The sequence below is a fragment of the Leptodactylus fuscus genome, chromosome 6, assembly GCF_031893055.1.
Source record: "Leptodactylus fuscus isolate aLepFus1 chromosome 6, aLepFus1.hap2, whole genome shotgun sequence".
In the NCBI taxonomy this organism is placed as follows: Eukaryota; Metazoa; Chordata; class Amphibia; order Anura; family Leptodactylidae; genus Leptodactylus; species Leptodactylus fuscus.
The window spans coordinates 14,243,447-14,248,446 of record NC_134270.1 but is presented as its reverse complement, the minus strand read 5'-3'; the positions used below and the strand labels follow the sequence as shown (position 1 = coordinate 14,248,446).

Here is a 5,000-nt window from a genome sequence, read left to right as displayed (position 1 = left end):
ATAGGAGCGTTTTCCCGTAGGAGGCGTTGTCGGTGTGGTCACATGTTTATCCCGTTCTCCAAGGAAGCAGGCACAAAGAGCTATCAAGCGGTAGCATGGTCGAGCGGTCTAAGGCGCTGGATGTAGGCTCCAGTCTCTTTGGAGGCGTGGGTTCAAATCCCACTGCTGCCAGATTTTAGAGTCTCGAAATGTTCTTTCCCGATATCATTTGTAGCGTCAGCAGAACTTTCTTGCGACGATTCTCTCCAACAGTCAGACGCAAAGGCGCTTCAGAAAGGGAAAAATTCTGCCTCTTCAAACATTCCGCTTTGAAAATAGATAGCTCGCCAGCACAAGCCTATCTCGGACATTTTCGTACCAGATGTCCTCTTTTTGCGTGGGTAGCATGGCCGAGCGGTCTAAGGCGCTGGATTAAGGCTCCAGTCTCTTCGGAGGCGTGGGTTCAAATCCCACTGCTGCCATTGTCTTGTGATTTTGAAAACCTCCTGAGATGTATTTCGCTGACTTTGCTTTTCCATTAGAGAGCATGCCCTTAAAACCTTTCCTACCCATCACATGAATATATTTGTGTAGTCTACTATCCAAGCGGAGCTTTGCTGAAGCAAAGACAGTCCTCACAGTCACTACTTTGTCCCGTTGCTTCCTGATAGGAGCGTTTTCCCGTAGGAGGTCACATGGTCGGTGTGGTCACATGTGTATCCCGTTCTCCAAGGAAGCAGGCACAAAGAGCTATCAAGCGGTAGCATGGCCGAGCGGTCTAAGGCGCTGGATTTAGGCTCCAGTCTCTTTGGGGCGTGGGTTCGAATCCCACTGCTGCCAGATTTTAGAGTCTCGAAATGTTCTTTCCCGATATCATTTGTAGCGTCAGCAGAACTTTCTTGCGACGATTCTCTCCAACAGTCAGACGCAAAGGCGCTTCAGAAAGGGAAAAATTCTGCTTCTTCACACATTCCGCTTTGAAGATAGATAGCTCGCCAGCACAAGCCTATCTCGGACATTTTCGTACCAGATGTCCTCTTTTTGCGTGGGTAGCATGGCCGAGCGGTCTAAGGTGCTGGATTAAGGCTCCAGTCTCTTCGGAGGCGTGGGTTCGATTCTCCCTGCTGCCATTGTGTTGTGATTTTGAAAACCTCCTGAGATGTATTTCGCTGACTTTGCTTTTCCATTAGAGAGCATGCCCTTAAAACCTTTCCTACCCATCACATGAATATATTTGTGTAGTCTACTATCCAAGCGGAGCTTTGCTGAAGCAAAGACAGTCCTCACAGTCACTACTTTGTCCCGTTGCTTCCTGATAGGAGCGTTTTCCCGTAGGAGGCGTTGTCGGTGTGGTCACATGTGTACCCGTTCTCCAAGGAAGCAGGCACAAAGAGCTATCAAGCGGTAGCATGGCCGAGCGGTCTAAGGCGCTGGATTTAGGCTCCAGTCTCTTTGGAGGCGTGGGTTCGAATCCCACTGCTGCCAGATTTTAGAGTCTCGAAATGTTCTTTCCCGATATCATTTGTAGCGTCAGCAGAACTTTCTTGCGATGATTCTCTCCAACAGTCAGACGCAAAGGCGCTTCAGAAAGGGAAAAATTCTGCCTCTTCACACATTCCGCTTTGAAAATAGATAGCTCGCCAGCACAAGCCTATCTCGGACATTTTCGTACCAGATGTCCTCTTTTTGCGTGGATAGCATGGCCGAGCGGTCTAAGGCGCTGGATTAAGGCTCCAGTCTCTTCGGAGGCGTGGGTTCGAATCCCACTGCTGCCATTGTCTTGTGATTTTGAAAACCTCCTGAGATGTATTTCGCTGACTTTGCTTTTCCATTAGAGAGCATGCCCTTAAAACCTTTCCTACCCATCACATGAATATATTTGTGTAGTCTACTATCCAAGCGGAGCTTTGCTGAAGCAAAGACAGTCCTCACAGTCACTACTTTGTCCCGTTGCTTCCTGATAGGAGCGTTTTCCCGTAGGAGGCGTTGTCGGTGTGGTCACATGTGTATCCCGTTCTCCAAGGAAGCAGGCACAAAGAGCTATCAAGCGGTAGCATGGCCGAGCGGTCTAAGGCGCTGGATTTAGGCTCCAGTCTCTTTGGAGGCGTGGGTTCAAATCCCACTGCTGCCAGATTTTAGAGCCTCGAAATGTTCTTTCCCGATATCATTTGTAGCGTCAGCAGAACTTTCTTGCGACGATTCTCTCCAACAGTCAGACGCAAAGGCGCTTCAGAAAGGGAAAAATTCTGCCTCTTCACACATTCCGCTTTGAAAATAGATAGCTCGCCAGCACAAGCCTATCTCGGACATTTTCGTACCAGATGTCCTCTTTTTGCGTGGGTAGCATGGCCGAGCGGTCTAAGGCGCTGGATTAAGGCTCCAGTCTCTTCGGAGGCGTGGGTTCGAATCCCACTGCTGCCATTGTCTTGTGATTTTGAAAACCTCCTGAGATGTATTTCGCTGACTTTGCTTTTCCATTAGAGAGCATGCCCTTAAAACCTTTCCTACCCATCACATGAATATATTTGTGTAGTCTACTATCCAAGCGGAGCTTTGCTGAAGCAAAGACAGTCCTCACAGTCACTACTTTGTCCCGTTGCTTCCTGATAGGAGCGTTTTCCCGTAGGAGGTCACATGGTCGGTGTGGTCACATGTGTATCCCGTTCTCCAAGGAAGCAGGCACAAAGAGCTATCAAGCGGTAGCATGGCCGAGCGGTCTAAGGTGCTGGATTTAGGCTCCAGTCTCTTTGGAGGCGTGGGTTCGAATCCCACTGCTGCCAGATTTTAGAGTCTCGAAATGTTCTTTCCCGATATCATTTGTAGCGTCAGCAGAACTTTCTTGCGACGATTCTCTCCAACAGTCAGACGCAAAGGCGCTTCAGAAAGGGAAAAATTCTGCCTCTTCACACATTCCGCTTTGAAAATAGATAGCTCGCCAGCACAAGCCTATCTCGGACATTTTCGTACCAGATGTCCTCTTTTTGCGTGGGTAGCATGGCCGAGCGGTCTAAGGTGCTGGATTAAGGCTCCAGTCTCTTCGGAGGCGTGGGTTCGATTCTCCCTGCTGCCATTGTCTTGTGATTTTGAAAACCTCCTGAGATGTATTTCGCTGACTTTGCTTTTCCATTAGAGAGCATGCCCTTAAAACCTTTCCTACCCATCACATGAATATATTTGTGTAGTCTACTATCCAAGCGGAGCTTTGCTGAAGCAAAGACAGTCCTCACAGTCACTACTTTGTCCCGTTGCTTCCTGATAGGAGCGTTTTCCCGTAGGAGGTCACATGGTTGGTGTGGTCACATGTGTATCCCGTTCTCCAAGGAAGCAGGCACAAAGAGCTATCAAGCGGTAGCATGGCCGAGCGGTCTAAGGCGCTGGATTTAGGCTCCAGTCTCTTTGGAGGCGTGGGTTTGAATCCCACTGCTGCCAGATTTTAGAGTCTCGAAATGTTCTTTCCCGATATCATTTGTAGCGTCAGCAGAACTTTCTTGCGACGATTCTCTCCAACAGTCAGACGCAAAGGCGCTTCAGAAAGGGAAAAATTCTGCTTCTTCACAAATTCAGCTGTGAAAATAGATAGCTCGCCAGCACAAGCCTATCTCGGACATTTTCGTACCAGATGTCCTCTTTTTGCGTGGGTAGCATGGCCGAGCGGTCTAAGGCGCTGGATTAAGGCTCCAGTCTCTTCGGAGGCGTGGGTTCGAATCCCACTGCTGCCATTGTCTTGTGATTTTAAAAACCTCCTGAGATGTATTTCGCTGACTTTGCTTTTCCATTAGAGAGCATGCCCTTAAAACCTTTCCTACCCATCACATGAATATATTTGTGTAGTCTACTATCCAAGCGGAGCTTTGCTGAAGCAAAGACAGTTCTCACAGTCACTACTTTGTCCCGTTGCTTCCTGATAGGAGCGTTTTCCCGTAGGAGGCGTTGTCGGTGTGGTCACATGTGTATCCCGTTCTCCAAGGAAGCAGGCACAAAGAGCTATCCAGTGGTAGCATGGCCGAGCGGTCTAAGGCGCTGGATTTAGGCTCCAGTCTCTTTGGAGGCGTGGGTTCGAATCCCACTGCTGCCAGATTTTAGAGTCTCGAAATGTTCTTTCCCGATATCATTTGTAGCGTCAGCAGAACTTTCTTGCGACGATTCTCTCCAACAGTCAGACGCAAAGGCGCTTCAGAAAGGGAAAAATTCTGCCTCTTCACACATTCCGCTTTGAAAATAGATAGCTCGCCAGCACAAGCCTATCTCGGACATTTTCGTACCAGATGTCCTCTTTTTGCGTGGGTAGCATGGTCGAGCGGTCTAAGGCGCTGGATTAAGGCTCCAGTCTCTTCGGAGGCGTGGGTTCGAATCCCAGTGCTGCCATTGTCTTGTGATTTTGAAAACCTCCTGAGATGTATTTCGCTGACTTTGCTTTTCCATTAGAGAGCATGCCCTTAAAACCTTTCCTACCCATCACATGAATATATTTGTGTAGTCTACTATCCAAGCGGAGCTTTGCTGAAGCAAAGACAGTCCTCACAGTCACTACTTTGTCCCGTTGCTTCCTGATAGGAGCGTTTTCCCGTAGGAGGCGTTGTCGGTGTGGTCACATGTGTATCCCGTTCTCCAAGGAAGCCGGCACAAAGAGCTATCGAGCGGTCTAAGGCGCTGGATTTAGGCTCCAGTCTCTTTGGAGGCGTGGGTTAGAATCCCACTGCTGCCAGATTTTAGAGTCTCGAAATGTTCTTTCCCGATATCATTTGTAGCGTCAGCAGAACTTTCTTGCGACGATTCTCTCCAACAGTCAGACGCAAAGGCGCTTCAGAAAGGGAAAAATTCTGCTTCTTCACACATTCCGCTTTGAAGATAGATAGCTCGCCAGCACAAGCCTATCTCGGACATTTTCGTACCAGATGTCCTCTTTTCGCGTGGGTAGCATGGCCGAGCGGTCTAAGGCGCTGGATTTAGGCTCCAGTCTCTTCGGAGGCGTGGGTTCGAATCCCACTGCTGCCAGATTTTAGAGTCTCGAAATGTTCTTT

General features: G+C 48.9%; 15 non-coding genes across 15 annotated transcripts; all 15 read left to right on the top strand.

The window, feature by feature from the left end:
• Positions 1-89: 89 nt before the first annotated feature.
• On the top strand, positions 90-171 carry TRNAL-UAG (transfer RNA leucine (anticodon UAG)). Its single transcript has one exon. It is a non-coding gene; the product is annotated as a tRNA-Leu (tRNA).
• A 208-nt stretch (positions 172-379) lies between these two features.
• Positions 380-461, top strand: TRNAL-AAG (transfer RNA leucine (anticodon AAG)). The gene has a single exon. It is a non-coding gene; the product is annotated as a tRNA-Leu (tRNA).
• A 277-nt stretch (positions 462-738) lies between these two features.
• On the top strand, positions 739-819 carry TRNAL-UAG (transfer RNA leucine (anticodon UAG)). Its single transcript has one exon. It is a non-coding gene; the product is annotated as a tRNA-Leu (tRNA).
• A 208-nt stretch (positions 820-1,027) lies between these two features.
• Positions 1,028-1,109, top strand: TRNAL-AAG (transfer RNA leucine (anticodon AAG)). Its single transcript has one exon. It is a non-coding gene; the product is annotated as a tRNA-Leu (tRNA).
• A 273-nt stretch (positions 1,110-1,382) lies between these two features.
• On the top strand, positions 1,383-1,464 carry TRNAL-UAG (transfer RNA leucine (anticodon UAG)). The gene has a single exon. It is a non-coding gene; the product is annotated as a tRNA-Leu (tRNA).
• A 207-nt stretch (positions 1,465-1,671) lies between these two features.
• On the top strand, positions 1,672-1,754 carry TRNAL-AAG (transfer RNA leucine (anticodon AAG)). The gene has a single exon. It is a non-coding gene; the product is annotated as a tRNA-Leu (tRNA).
• Positions 1,755-2,028: 274 nt separating this feature from the next.
• Positions 2,029-2,110, top strand: TRNAL-UAG (transfer RNA leucine (anticodon UAG)). Its single transcript has one exon. It is a non-coding gene; the product is annotated as a tRNA-Leu (tRNA).
• Positions 2,111-2,318: 208 nt separating this feature from the next.
• Positions 2,319-2,400, top strand: TRNAL-AAG (transfer RNA leucine (anticodon AAG)). The gene has a single exon. It is a non-coding gene; the product is annotated as a tRNA-Leu (tRNA).
• A 277-nt stretch (positions 2,401-2,677) lies between these two features.
• TRNAL-UAG (transfer RNA leucine (anticodon UAG)) lies at positions 2,678-2,759 on the top strand. Its single transcript has one exon. It is a non-coding gene; the product is annotated as a tRNA-Leu (tRNA).
• Positions 2,760-2,967: 208 nt separating this feature from the next.
• Positions 2,968-3,049, top strand: TRNAL-AAG (transfer RNA leucine (anticodon AAG)). The gene has a single exon. It is a non-coding gene; the product is annotated as a tRNA-Leu (tRNA).
• A 277-nt stretch (positions 3,050-3,326) lies between these two features.
• On the top strand, positions 3,327-3,408 carry TRNAL-UAG (transfer RNA leucine (anticodon UAG)). The gene has a single exon. It is a non-coding gene; the product is annotated as a tRNA-Leu (tRNA).
• A 208-nt stretch (positions 3,409-3,616) lies between these two features.
• On the top strand, positions 3,617-3,698 carry TRNAL-AAG (transfer RNA leucine (anticodon AAG)). The gene has a single exon. It is a non-coding gene; the product is annotated as a tRNA-Leu (tRNA).
• A 274-nt stretch (positions 3,699-3,972) lies between these two features.
• Positions 3,973-4,054, top strand: TRNAL-UAG (transfer RNA leucine (anticodon UAG)). Its single transcript has one exon. It is a non-coding gene; the product is annotated as a tRNA-Leu (tRNA).
• A 208-nt stretch (positions 4,055-4,262) lies between these two features.
• TRNAL-AAG (transfer RNA leucine (anticodon AAG)) lies at positions 4,263-4,344 on the top strand. The gene has a single exon. It is a non-coding gene; the product is annotated as a tRNA-Leu (tRNA).
• A 548-nt stretch (positions 4,345-4,892) lies between these two features.
• On the top strand, positions 4,893-4,974 carry TRNAL-UAG (transfer RNA leucine (anticodon UAG)). Its single transcript has one exon. It is a non-coding gene; the product is annotated as a tRNA-Leu (tRNA).
• The last annotated feature ends 26 nt before the right edge of the window (positions 4,975-5,000 follow it).